The sequence below is a fragment of the Mirounga angustirostris genome, unplaced genomic scaffold (genome assembly GCF_029215605.1).
Source record: "Mirounga angustirostris isolate CCGP_5_RB_7025 unplaced genomic scaffold, mMirAng1.0.hap1 SCAF_6, whole genome shotgun sequence".
Lineage (NCBI taxonomy): Eukaryota > Metazoa > Chordata > Mammalia > Carnivora > Phocidae > Mirounga > Mirounga angustirostris.
Genome location: NW_026991714.1, coordinates 50,639,918 through 50,654,563, shown reverse-complemented (window position 1 = coordinate 50,654,563; position 14,646 = coordinate 50,639,918). Strand labels below are relative to the sequence as shown.

General features: G+C 39.2%; 1 pseudogene; it reads right to left on the bottom strand.

Annotated features, from left to right (window-relative positions):
- Positions 1–251: 251 nt before the first annotated feature.
- LOC123846984 (large ribosomal subunit protein uL1-like) lies at positions 252–11,462 on the bottom strand (annotated as a pseudogene).
- Positions 11,463–14,646: the final 3,184 nt, after the last annotated feature.

The following is a 14,646-nucleotide window of genomic DNA, read 5'->3' as shown; positions in this document are numbered from 1 at the left end:
TCTCGTGATCTTGAGTTGTTAGTTTGAGCCCATATTGGGTGTAGAGATTACTTAAAAATAAAATCTTTAAGTAAAAAAAAAGAGAGAGAGAGAAAGAAAAGAAGCTTTCCTGGGAACCCCACAGCAGATTTCCACTTATATCTCATTGGCCAGAACAGTGTCAAATGGACATTCCTGAGTAGAAGGTCAAATGGGAAAAAATGCTGGGTGAGCCAACAAATGGAGTCCATCCTTACTGCTCTACAATTTTTCTACACATTATTTGTCCTTTTTTTTTTGATTGTGGCACTAGGGTTTCTTAAGCGGTGCCTCAGTATGTAGGGGTGCTGGGGCTCGCCCATGGTGCTCTTGATGTATAAAGCCAATTCTTCTTGAGCAATGACACCAGGAAATTGACAGCTAAGTGGATGTTGTATACAAGCTCATCATCTGTCATCTTCATGTGACTGAGGGACCACTGCCAGACATAGCACCTTCTTTATCTGGAACTTCATCATGGTATTCACTTCATTGACTTTGGCCATCATTGTGGGTTAGCAAGGAAAGGAACTTGCTCGCCTTATTCAGGCCTGGGCCCTGGATTCATGGGATCTGTTTGATTAAAAATTCTAAAGCTAAAAATGCATCATACTTCTTGATGATCTTCTTATTCTTGTTGAGTTCCTTCAGCACCTCAGTGTCCATGTGGGGGATATTCTTGTGGAAACAGCCTTGGCGTCCTCATGTGCTTCTGGTCTCCTAGGACACACCTGGAGAAATTGGGGAGGGGAGTGAACTTAAGCCTGATGGTGCCCAAGAAATGTTTGGCCTTGTGAGGGTCACACTTCTTCAAGCTGCTCTGCAGCTTCACTGTCTCCAAAAACTTCTAGTGCTTTTGCTGGTTCCCAAGTAGGATTTCCTATACAGTCTCATAGCACTCTTATTCTTTTTCATGGAACACAGTCATCTCTTCCCCAAGGTTTTGTTTTGTTTTGTTTTGTTTTGGTGGGAGGGGGCAGAGGGAAGGGGAGAGAGAGAGATAATTTTTTTTTTTTTGACAGAGAGAGAGACAGCGAGAGCAGGAACACAAGCAGGGGAAGCAGGAGAGGGAGAAGCAGGCTTCCTGCTGAGCAGGGAGCCCGATGTGGAGCTCAATCCTAGGACCCTGGGATCACGACCTGAGCCAAAGGCAGACGCTTAACGACTGAGCCACCCAGGCACCCGAGAGAGAGAATCTTAAGCAGGCTCCACGCCCAGCATGGAACCTGACGTGGGGCTTGATCCCCCAACCTGAGATCATGACCTGAGCTGAAATCAAGAGTTGGACACTTAGCTGACTGAGCCACCCAGGTGCCCCGTCTCTTCCCCAAGTTTAACAACCCTGAAGTCACATACAATTACTGCTCCCAGCTTGAAAACTTCATCTCTGAGTGATAATTCTATCTGGTCCAGATGTGGTTTAATTCAGTAGGTCTGGAGTCCAGCCCAAGTTTTTCTTTCTTTCTTTTTTTTTTAAGATTTTATTTGTCAGAGAGAGAGAGAGAGAGCAAGAGCGTGAGCACGAGCAGGGGCAGCGGCAGGCAGAAGGAGAAGCAGGCTCCCCGCCAAGCAAGGAGCCCGATGTAGGACTCGATCCCAGACCCTGGGATCATGACCCGAGCCAAAGGCAGACACTTAACCAGCTGAGCCACCCAGGTGTCCCCCAAGTTTTTATTTCTAACAAGTTCCAGGTAATGCTGCTAGCCCAGGAATCATACATATTACATACGTATAGTATGATATAATAACCAAGAAATTGATATTAATATAATCTGTTGACCTTATTCAGATTTCACCAGTTTTTTTTTTTTAATTTTTATTTATTTATTTGACAGAGAGAGACACAGCGAGAGAGGGAACACAAGCAGGGGGAGAGGGAGAGGGAGAAGCAGACTCCCCGCTAAGCAGGGAGCCCGATGTGGGGCTCGATCCCAGAACCCTGGGATCATGACCTGAGCCGAAGGCAGACGCTTAACGACTGAGCCACCCAGGTGCCCCAAGATTTCACCAGTTTTATACTCTCTCATTTTTGTGTTTATGTGTGTGCGTATGTAATTAGTTCTGTGCAATTTTATTACACGTATAGATTTGTGTGATTACCACCTACAGTGAAGATACAAAATAGTTTCATCCAAGAAATGGCTTGTTATCCTTTTATAGCCACCAATGTCTCCCTCTTTCATCCTATTACCCAACATTTGGCAACTGCCAATCTGTTCACCATCTCTATAGTTTTGTCATTTCGAAAATGCTTTCATAAATGAAATCATAACCTCAAACCCTCCATTTTCCCCTTCTTCCAGCCCTTGGCAACCACCATTCCACTTTCTGTTTCTGTGAATTTGGTTACTCTACATACCTTATGTAAGAGGAATCATGCAGATGTCTTTCATGACTGGCTTTTGCATTTAGCATCATGTCCTCCAGGTTCGCTTATATTGAAGTATATGCATGCTTTTCTTCTTTTTAAAAGTTGAGTAATATTCCATTGTATGCATGTACTGCATTTTGTTTGTCCGTCTGTCAGTGGACACTTGGGTTGTGTCTACCTCTTGACATTGTGAATAATGCTATTTTGAACATGTGTGTGTATGAATATCTTTTCAAGCCCCTGTTTTCAATGCTTTGGGGCAAATATGCAGAAGTGAAATAGCTGAATCATATGGTAATTCTACTTTAAATTTTTTGATGAAACACCATACTGTTTTCCATAATGGCTGTGCCGTTCTACGTACTAACTGTGCACAGGGTTTGTAGTTTCTCCATGTCTTTACCAGCACTTGCTATCTTCTCTCTTTTTTTGGCAGTAGCCATCATAATGAGGGTGAGATGGTATCTCCTTGTGGTTTTTGTTTGCATTTATCCAACGATTAGTAATGTTGGACATCTTTTCATGTGCTTGTTAGCCATTTGTGTATCTTCTTTGGAGAAATGTTTATTCAAGTCCTTTGCCCATTTTTAAATTCAGGTTTCTTGTTGTTGTGATTGAGTTGTAGGAGTTCTTTTCATGTTCTGGATCTTAATCCTTCATCAGATATATGATTTGCAAATATTGCTCCCATTTCATAGGTTGCCTTTTTACTGTATTATGTTTTGGTGCACAGAAGTTTTTAATTTTGAAGTAGTTCAATTTATTTTTACTTTTCTTGCCTGTGCTTTTGCTATCGTATTCAAGAAATTATTGCCAAATCCAATATGATGAAATCTTTTCCCCTGTGATTTCTTCTAAGAGTTTTATAGTTTTAGCTTTTATAAGTAGTTTCTTTGATCCATCATGTGATATCTTTGATTTGTTGAACCCTGTGAATGTATCATCTCCAAAAATTTCAAATAGAAAAACTGATAAAGGAAAACTTTGAGGCTTTTATTGGGTTGGAGTTAAACTAATACAATCATTTGCAAAAAATTAACAACTCTGTAGTATTCAGACTTCACATATAGGAAATTATTATGTAAGTTTATTTATTCATAGGTTTTTTTAATGTAGCTGATTAAATGTGTAAATTTTTTTTAGACAGGATTTGCATGTTTCATTATTGTTCCTAGGTACAATATATTTAATTGCTATTCTTTTTTTTTTTTTTAAAGATTTTATTTATTTATTTGAGACAGAGAGAATGAGAGACAGAGAGCATGAGAGGGAGGAGGGTCAGAGGGAGAAGCAGACTCCCTGCCGAGCAGGGAGCCCGATGCGGGACTCGATCCCGAGACTCCAGGATCATGACCTGAGCCGAAGGCAGTCGCTTAACCAACTGAGCCACCCAGGCGCCCTATTTAATTGCTATTCTAAATACTGCATGTCCCTATTATGTTTTCTCACTGTTTTTTACTGGCTTTAAGGAAAACTATGTTAAAAAAAATTTGTATTGTGTATTCACTTCGATGAACTCTTTTAGTTATAATATTTCTAATACATTTTCCAGTTGTTTCTACAGAATTGTCTGCATGGAAGAAAATACATGCACTGATCTCTATTTCCAGATGGTATGTTTATCTACTGGTATAACCCTAGAGCATCAATTTAAAATTATGGGAGAGATCAGTAAGGTAGTTATCTCTAAAATGAATATAAGCATAGATGGTTTTCCTTTATATCTAGAAAACATATTAGAAAATCCCCTTCAGGTTATAAGAAAAATGTATAAAAACCAAAAATAAAATATTCTTCCATTTAATTTTATTTGTAAAATCCTTACTACAGAGTTTAGGTACTGAGAGCACAGACTTTATACAAACTTGACATTTAATAACCATGTAACTCTGGGCAATTAACAACCACTGTGAGCCTCGGTTTCTGCATCTGAAGAGTGTTATTATAGTCTCTACCTTATGAGGTTGTTGTGATGATTAAATTATCTATATGAAATGCTTAGTTTAGTGCATGATACATAATAAACATTAAATATCTAGAGCAAACATCTAGAACAATGTTATATAGTGAGCTTGTAGCAGGCATTCCTTTATTTTCTATGACACTAAAGAGTATGTTCTTAGTGTTTCAAAATTAAGCATCATGCCTACCAGAGATGGTTTTACCTTGATTGACGCTTCAGATTCAGGGATTCGCACTTACACGTGTCCCCTCCAAGGTTCTGGACAATGTGTTCATGTGATTACATACTTCTACAAAATTTGCAAAAGTAAAATATTTATTTATTTAAAAATTTTTTTTTAAATTTAAATTTTAGTTAACATACAGTGCAATATTGGCTTCTGGAGTAGAATTCAGTGATTCATCACTTACATACAACATCCAGTGCTCATCACAACAAGCAAAAGTAAAATATTTAAACACAGTTTGCTAAGATTGCCACCATTTCTTTTCATGTTGGCTTCCCCTCCAGCATAATTGTGCTATTGCCAGTTGGCATTGGAGTTACTGTGGTATATCATTTATTGCTATGTAAAGATACAACCCTCCAAAATTAAAACAACAATCATTTATTAGTTCAAAATTCTGTGGGTGAGCAATTTTACCTGGTCTCTACTAGATGGCTCTGCTGTTCTCTCCTGGGCTCACTCACATGGCCACAGGGGTGGCTAGGGGCAATGAAGAGTTTCTGATGGCTTTACTCATATGTCTGGGCAGGTGGGGAAACTGGATTTCATGTCTCCAGCGTCTATTAGGTTATCATAATAACTATATTTTCTTTACCAATACCAAACTGTCTTGATTTACTATAATTTTTTTTTTAAGATTTTATTTATTTATTTGACAGAGACACAGCGAGAGAGGGAACACAAGCAGGGGGAGTGGGAGAGGGAGAAGCAGGCTTCCCACGGAGCAGGGAGCCCGACATGGGGCTCGATCCCAGGACCCTGGGATCATGACCTGAGCTGAAGGCAGATGCTCAACAACTGAGCCACCCAGGCACCCAATTTGCTATAATTTTGACTCCTCCAACTTTGCTCATCTTTTCAGAATTGTTTTGGCAATTCTAGTTCCTTTGCTTTTCCATACAACTTTTAGAAGAAGCATGTTAATATCTATCAAAAAGCTTGCTGGAATATCTACTGGGATTGCACTGTACCTACAGATCAAATTGGAGAGAATTGGTATCTTAACAATATTGAGTCTTCTAGGGGCACCTAGGTGGCACAGTCAGTTGAGCATCTGACTCTTGATTTTGGCTCAGGTTGTGATCTCAGGGTTGTGAGATCAGGCCCTGCATTGGGCTCCACGCTGGGAGTGGAGTCAGCTTGGGATTCTCTCTCCCTCTCCCTTTGCCCCTCTGGCTTGTGCACTCTCTCTCTCCCCCAAATAAATAAATAAATCTTTTAATAATTTGAGTCTTCTAGTCCATTAATGTGGTATATCCATTTATTTAGATCTTCTTTTATTGATGATTTGTAGATCATATACAGAACCAATATACAGAACCAATATACAGAACCAATTCATATTTTGTTAGATTTATTCCTAAGTATTTCACTTCTTGTTTGATGTCGTCATTGGTATTTTTGTTAATTTGAAATTCCAATTGCTCATTGCTGACATATAGGACTATAATTAACTTTTATATGTTCACCTTGAACTCTATAATCTTGCTACATTTATTTCTTAGTTCTAAGAGATGTTTCATAGATTATTTGAGATTTTCTACATAGTCATGGCAAATAGAGACAATTTTATTACTTTTTTCTAAGATTTTATTTATTTATTTATTTATTTTAAAGAGAGAGAATGAGAATGAGTGACTTGGGGGTGGGGAGCAAGGGAGAAGAACAAGCAGACTCCCTGCTGAGTCCAGAGTCCAGCACAGGGCTGATCCCAGAACCCTGAGATCATGACCTGAGCTGAAATCAAGAGTTGCATGCTCAACCAACTGAGCCACCCAGCTGCCCCTTATTGCTTTTTTATTCAATCTTTATGACTTTTTTTTATTATTTTTCTTGCCTTATTGCATGGGGCAGGATCCCAGTATGGTGCTATATAGGAGTGGTGAGGGACCACATCTTGCCTTTTCCTGATCTTCAGAGAAAACATTTAGTCTCTCACCACTCAACGTGATATCAAATAAGAGTGGTGAGCAAGTGGTAGGTATTTTGTAGATGCCTTTTATAATGTTAAGGAAGTCTGTATTTTCAGTTGCTAAATTTTTTTTTTTTTAAAGATTTTATTTATTTATTTGAGACAGAGAGAATGAGAGACAGAGAGCATGAGAGGGAGGAGGGTCAGAGGGAGAAGCAGACTCCCCGCCGAGCAGGGAGCCCGATGCGGGACTCGATCCCGGGACTCCAGGATCATGACCTGAGCCGAAGGCAGTCGCTTAACCAACTGAGCCACCCAGGCGCCCCATTAAATTTTTTTTTTTAAATCATGAATGGCCATTGAATTGTGTTTGCTTTTTCTGTATCTAATGAAATGATCAGATGATTTAAAAAATTTGTTAATATTATTTATTTGATTGTTATTTAAATATTGGAATGGCTTTGAATTCTTAAGATAAACCCCATTTGGTGAAGAAGTGTTCTTCTGGATTAAATTAGCTGATTCAGGTTTCTGTAGTAATTGTTCTTTTCCTTACCATCTAAGATGTAGGTTTTAATTTGGCATTCTATTTCAGATTTCCTTGATTTGTTCTTATTTCAGTCATCTTCCTTTATTTCAATTTATTTTCTGTTTATGACTTCATCTCCTGCTTAATAAAGACTGTATCTTCTAGATTATTTTGGAAGACACCAAGTTAATTACTTTTAAAAGATTAAACTTTTTATTGTATAATGGGCTTGTTGTATGTAACTATCTTATGTGGGCCTGCTGGACTGGCATTAGATCTATGATTTACTAGAGCATAAGATGCATTTTTTTTCCCTGGTATAATGTGGGATGAAAAATTGTATCTCCAATAGGATTTTTATTTAGACATACATAGGCAACTAAAAATGATTGGTTACAATATACCTCCTAATACCCTGTCTGCTTTCTACTGCAATGAGCACTAGAGATGGTAGTCCTTGAATAGATATAGAAAGAAATAATAAATAGAAGAATCAAAAACATGGCTATTTTTTTATTCTGGCTTTGGCTGATATAGTTGAAAGATAGTCATTTGTTTTGCTGGTTATTATATTCCCTGTATCTCAGAGTTGGAGACACATAATGAGAGAGAGGCAAAGCCTTTTCCTCCCTTTTTTGGCATTTTCTATGTTATTTTATTTAGATTGTGGAAAATGTGATTTATAGTTCAGGAATGTTTCTTAATCCATTCTGATTGACAATGCAGCTAGTGGAAATTCCCCTTGGAAATGTCATGTGGTCTTCTTATTTTTAGCTTACAATGTTATACCCAATTTTTGTCATTTTGTATATTGTGACAGATTTTTAGTGGTGAGTTGAATGTGAGTTGAGTTGTATCAGACAATGCCAATGTGTTGCTATACCAAGAAACAGCCTGAGGTTTGTGGTACAACTCTTACAAAGTCATATGGCCTGTAAATATGAAAGTTTATATTTAAGGTTAGTTTTGTTTTCTCTAAAGTCCAAAGGTCTGGGATTATAATGAAGTTTAAGAGAGTTCAGGGGCTCCTGGGTAGCTTAGCTAGTTGGCGTCTGACTCCTGATTTTGGCTCAGGTCATGATCTCAGGGTCATGAGATGGAGTTGCACATGGAGCCCTGTGCTGGGCATGGAGCCTGCTTAAGATTCTCTCTCTCTCTCTCCCCCTCGGCTCCCTCCCCACCTTTGCCCTGCTTGCACACTGCTCTCAAGCTCTCTTAAAAAAAAAAAAAGAAAGTTCAATACAAGTGAGGGAATGAAATTGCTCTATAGAGGAAACACAGATTTTATAAGTTTGGGGTCATTTTACAAATAAAATCCAAAGTGTGGCTGTGCCATCTTGTAACTGAAGTGAAGTGTTAGTAGATATATTGGAATTGAGGAATTTTGTAGCCAGGGAGCTAGGTGTTAAGTCAGTAAGAATGGGGATGGAATTGGGTAGGGAGTCAGATGATCAACGTCATCAGGAATGGTGACATGACCTGTAAGTAATGGTAACAAGAGTGTAAAAAGCTGTCATGAGCTGATAGAACAGTTTGGAGCAAGGAACATTCAGATCCGTATTTCCTCTTGCCCAATTAATGAAAGGGACTTTGAAAAAGAATGGCTTCTACTGGTGGAAAAGATTGAGCTTGTTATATTATCACAACAAATCAATGTTTCAGTTGAGGCAATATTTGTGGAAAGTACTGAGATTTTAAAGAAGTTTCTCATAGTTTGAGTAATCCTCTTGAGGTTTCTTTGGTTCCTGTGGGAGTGTACCCCTTGGCTTCAGGTCAAAACCATCTTAAAGTCAATGGAGTCCTGCACTCAATTCCTGTCTTCTTGTGATTCTATCTACATGGATTAAACTTCTTTCCATTTCCTCGGTATGAAAAAAATCAGATCCCATGAATTCCTTTATTTTTGTTCAGCCTATCTTGGTTGTACCCAGCTAGCTTACTTTTTCTGCATCCCTTGAACCTCCTTCATTTTTTGAGGAGTAGCAAAATCCCCCAGTTTTTGATTCCCTTTGGATGAATGTAGCATAAAAGAAACTCATCTGCAAAGCCATTTACAGATGGATATTACAGACTTTGAATATTGTAAATTTATGAATTCAAAGTGGAGAGATGCTGGCAGGTGGGGGATGGTAACAAAGTGGAGAAAGTATATTTTCTCCGCTTGCAGAACGAATGACACATTCCCCATTTACAAAAATTTGGTAAAGAGTTTTATTTATTTATTTATTTTATTATGTTAATCACCATACATTACATCATTAGTTGTTTTTTTTTTAAAGATTTTATTTATTTATTTGACAGAGAGAAACAAAGCCAGAAAAGGAACACAAGCAGGGGGAGTGGGAGAAGGAGAAGCAGGCTTCCCACCGAGCAGGGAGCCCGATGTGGGGCTCGATCCCAGGACCCTGAGATCATGACCTGAGCTGAAGGCAGATGCTTAACGACTGAGCCACCCAGGCGCCCCACATCATTAGTTTTTGATATAATGTTCCATGATTCATTATTTGCGTATAACACCCAGTGCTCCATGCAGAATGTGCCCTCTTTTTTTTTTTTTTTTTTAAAGATTTTATTTATTTATTTGACAGAGAGAGACAAAGTGAGAGAAGGAACACAAGCACGGGGAATGGGAGAGGGAGAAGCAGGTTTCCCGCTGAGCAGGGAGTCTGACGCGGGGCTCGATCCCAGGACCCTGAGATCATAACCTGAGCCGAAGGCAGCCGCTTAACGACTGAGCCACCCAGGTGCCCCGAACGTGCCCTCTTTAATACCCATCACCAGGCTAACCCATCCTCCCACCCCCCTCCCCTGGTAAAGGGTTTTTTGTTGTTGTTTTTCCCATATGTTTAATGAAGACTTAACCATCCCTCTTGTCCTCTCTCCAGGAAAGAAAAGGGGAGAATGAAACTCCATCTGTTCTGCCTTCTAATAAGTTGAGAATTCATATAGTGATTTACTTTGAAAATATTTCCCCAATTTTATTTATGAGTATGTCCTTTAAAACCAGGATTAAAGTCTTTTTTTCCCCCCTTCCCATTCCATCAATAATGCCTGGACTGTCCGTCATGGACTGATACCACATAGGTCTGACTGATTTATCCTTCCCAAAGTCCCACTTACTATTCACTGGCACCTTGGGATCTTTTAGGATTTTATAAATGAAATAATTGATGAGTTTGGTCTTTTCAGGTATCAAAGTTAAGGTGACCAGGCTATAATTTGTAGAGTTATTACTTCATTTTCTTTAGAGGTGGACCTTACAGGTGTCCTTTCTCTGTTTTTAGGCTTCACAGTTGTCCATCATGTGTTCAGAAAGATTGTTTCTGTGATAAGTTGAGGACATGTCTTAAATATCCCTGGGTCCATACTACCAGGGCACACTGATCTGAAAACAGCTACTATATTCAGTCTCTGACTCATTTATCTTCTGTTCTGGTTGAACTTTGTATCCTGTTGCAAAGGTAGTTGAAACTTCGTTTATTTGATCAAAGTTGAACTTTTTATAGGCTTCATACTCAGATTCAGCTTTGGAAAAAAAGAAAAAAACAATTTCTTACCTAGGAGCTCTGTAATTCACAGGTCACAATCTCCCTGTTCTGAGATTAGATAATAGAAGGAATTAGAGGTATTTGGGAAAACTTTGGGAAGATGCTGAATAGTGTAATAAAAATTATTATTTTTCTATGAACCTCTAATCATCTGTTGCCGTAGGTAGTTAGAAACTGTTCAAGGAAGCAGGAGAAACAAGGGAGTTTCACTTTACTTTTCATATCAAAGAATCCACAGCTGTGTCACTCCATTCTCCCAGTAAATCTAATTCACAAGTTTTCCTAACTGGATTTCTTCCTACTTTGACAAGCTAAACTTACTTAATTGGTGTTTATTAAATGAGCTGAGTAGAGTGAGGCAGAAAGCCCTTTAATTCTTTTTTTACTTGTTCTTTGGATTAGTTATTTCTAGCCCCTGGGATAGAACCTTAGTTGGGTCCCAAGGTTTTTCTGTCTCACTAAATAATTAAAAGTACATCACAGACAAGTATCAAAAGTCCAAAATCCCATTCATTTTAAAATCTCTTCTCCCACAGTTTAGGTCTGCCTCAGGCTTAGAGGATTGAAAGGGTGAGGGAGGGAGGAGTTTTGACCTGACTTTTGTCTTTTCTTGCTTCAGGGCATTCTACACTTAATAGTTGCTGTTTGGGGGCCCTTTAACATTAGACTAGAGGGAGAAGTAAGGGTCAGAGGAGTTCTTCCAGTCTGGTAGACTTGCAAGGTGGCAGTGATGCCGTCTGAGCAGAGTGGAATCTAAGGCCTAACCCGTTTTCACTGTGGTGCTTCTTTCAGTTTAGTGATTGTGTCCCTACCAACCTTAACCTGCAGTTCCTGGCATGAGGGATGCTGCTTCCTTGTGGCCAGTGTCATCTCTCCACTCCACTTCTGCATCCATGGGTCGCCTTCATCCTCTTGTTGAGACTGCTTTCTCTTGGCCAGAAATTTTGGTGGGAGTCATGGTCAGCTAATCAACTTCACTATCAGGCAGCTCCATTCTACAGGGTCTGTAGCTGATCATTGGAAAATAGACCCTTTAGCCCCGCTCTCAACAGGTATGTAGGTTACTACTGATACAAACTTATTCTACAGGCAGCTCTTAGCTATACTTACCTTTGCTTCTTTGTTCATCCATGGATCAGGTAACTTCCCCTATGTCTCTCAAATTCCAGAACATGCGTATTAGCTTTTCAGATGGTCCTTTTGAACCTTCAATTGGCTTCTCCCATGGGGAGAAGGAAACGTATAACACTCTAATAACAGTCTCCTTCCCACCCCCCAAAAAAATCCCTATTAGCAACCTCTTCACCCTCCCAATGGATTTTTAGCCATCTCTTAGACAATCAAGGAGTGAGTGATTGAAGAACTGGTTTCACAGTGTCTTTGATGTCCACTGCAATGTAAGCAGCAATAAAGCAGGCATTTTTGTCTGTTTTGTATATTGCTGTATTCATTAGGTCTTAAAAGAGTGCATGACACATAGTAAGCACTCAGTAGATGTATGTTGCACATATGAAAGAATGAATGAAAAAGTAGTTAAGCACACTGTTTTATGATGTATATATGACATCTGTTGTATAAAAAAAAAGAGAAACCAAAAAACAAGAAATGTCAAATTTAATATCCTGTTAAAATGATTTTAAAATTGTGTTTACAAAGAAAATAAATGCAAAGTTCTTAGATTATCACCCAATTGTGATGTCCAAAAATATATGTCTTTTTCAGAGAGCAAAGGCTATAAATTCAAGGTAAAAGTTTATTTGTAGGCAGTCCAGAATGAATAGGAAATTGGGTTTATTTTAGTAATTTATTCCATCCATTTGCAGATTATAAATTCCAGCCAAGCCCTTAAGGGTCTGTGAAGAGTGTACTCAAGTGGAACTTAAACTAGATTGTGGCTCACAGATGAAGAGATGCTGTAGGGTTAGCATCTGGTAATGTTCTTCTCTCAAATTTCTCTGTGTCTGTGCCTTTCAGTCAGAAGTTTTAAAATGTGTTCTGACTATGGATCATGTTGGAAGTAAAGATTATGAGTCAGTGTGGACTTTTGGGAGTCCAAACATCAGCAAAGATAATCTACCAGTGATGTCATTGGAAAAAATCTCCCTAAAATTAACTGGACAAATGGTTCTATTAGAGGTTACACAGGAGGGATTTCACAAGTAAATTTTTTATTTATGCAGGATCACAAATGTAGACACAGAATGGCAAATGATTTTTTTTTAAAGATTTAAAAAATTTTTTAAAGTAATCTCTACACCCCATTGTGGGGCTCAAGACTCACAACCCTGAGATCAAGAGTCACATGCTCGGGGTGCCCAGTTGGTTAAGCATCTAAATCTTGATTTTATCTCAGGTCATGATCTCAGGGTCCTGGGATGGAGAGTCCCACATCAGGCTCCACGCTCAGTGGGGAGTCTGCTTGAGGATTCTCTCCCTCTGCCCTTCCCCCCACTTGTGCATTCTCTCTCTCAAATAAACAAATAAAGCTTTAAAAAGAAGACAAAAGAGTCACATGCTCTACCAACTGAGCCAGCCAGGTGCTGGCTAACCCATCCCCCCCCCCCCGTGAACCCTCAGTTTGTTTCTCAGAGCCCTTGGCTATTGTGGACATTGCTGTTATAAACATTGGGGTGCATGTACCCCTTTGGATCACTACGTTAGTATCTTTGGGGTAAATACCCAGTAGTGTAGTTGTTGGGTTGTATGGTAGCTCTATTTTCAGCTTTTTGAGGAACCTCCATACTGTTTTCCAGAGTTGCTGCACCAGCTTCCATTCCCACCAACAGTGTAGGAGGGTTTGCCTTTCTCCTCATCCTCGCCAACATCTGTCATTTCCTGACTTGTTAATTTTAGCCATTCTGATTGGTGTGAGGTGGTATCTCACTGAAGTTTTGATTTGGATTTCCCTGATGCCGAGCAATGTTGAGCACTTTTTCATGTGTCTGTTGGCCATTTGGATGTCTTTTTTTTGAAAAATGTCTGTTCATGTGTTCTTCCCATTTCTTGATTGGATTATTTGTTCTTTGGGTGTTGAGTTTGGTAAGTTCTTTATAGATTTTGGATACTAGCCCTTTATCTGATATGTCATTTGCAAATATCTTCTCCCATTCTGTTGGTTGTCTTTTGGTTTTGTTGACTGTTTCTTCTGTTGTGCAAAAGCTTTTTATCTTGATGAAGTCCCAATAGTTCATTTTTGCCCTTGCTTCCCTTGCCTTTGGCAATGTTTCTAGGAAGAAGTTGTGGCAGCTGAGGTTGAAGAGGTTGCTGCCTGTGTTCTCCTTTAGGATTTTGATGGACTCCTGTCTCACATTGAGGTCTTTCAACCATTTGGAGTCTATTTTTGTGTGTGGTGTAAGGAAATGGTCCAGTTTCATTCTTCTGCATGTGGCTGTCCAATTTTCCCAACACCATTTGTTGAAGAGACTGTCTTTTTTCTATTGGACATTCTTTCCTGCTTTGTCGAAGATTAGTTGACCATAGAGTTGAGGGTCCATTTCTGGGCTCTCTATTCTGTTCCACTGATCTATGTGTCTGTTTTTGTGCCAGTACCATACTGTCTTGGTGATGACAGCTTTGTAATAGAGCTGGAAGTCCGGAATTGTGATGCCACCGGCTTTGCTTTTCTTTTTCAAGATTCCTCTGGCTATTCAAGGTCTTTTCTGGTTCCATACAAATTTTAGGATTATTTGTTCCATTTCTTTGAAAAAAGTGGATGGTATTTTGATGGGGATTGCATTAAATGTGTAGATTGCTCTAGGTAGCATTGACATTTTCACAATATTTGTTCTTCCAATCCATGAGCATGGAACGTTTTTCCATTTCTTTGTGTCTTCCTCAATTTCTTTCATGAGTATTTTTTTTTTAAAGATTTTATTTATTTATTTGAGAGAGAGAGAATGAGAGAGCACATGAGAGGGGGGAGGTCAGAGGGAGAAGCAGACTCCCCGCCGAGCAGAGAGCCCAATGCGGGACTCGATCCCGGGACTCCAGGATCATGACCTGAGCCGAAGGCAGTCGCTTAACCAACTGAGCCACCCAGGCACCCTCTTTCATGAGTATTTTATAGTTTTCTGAGTACA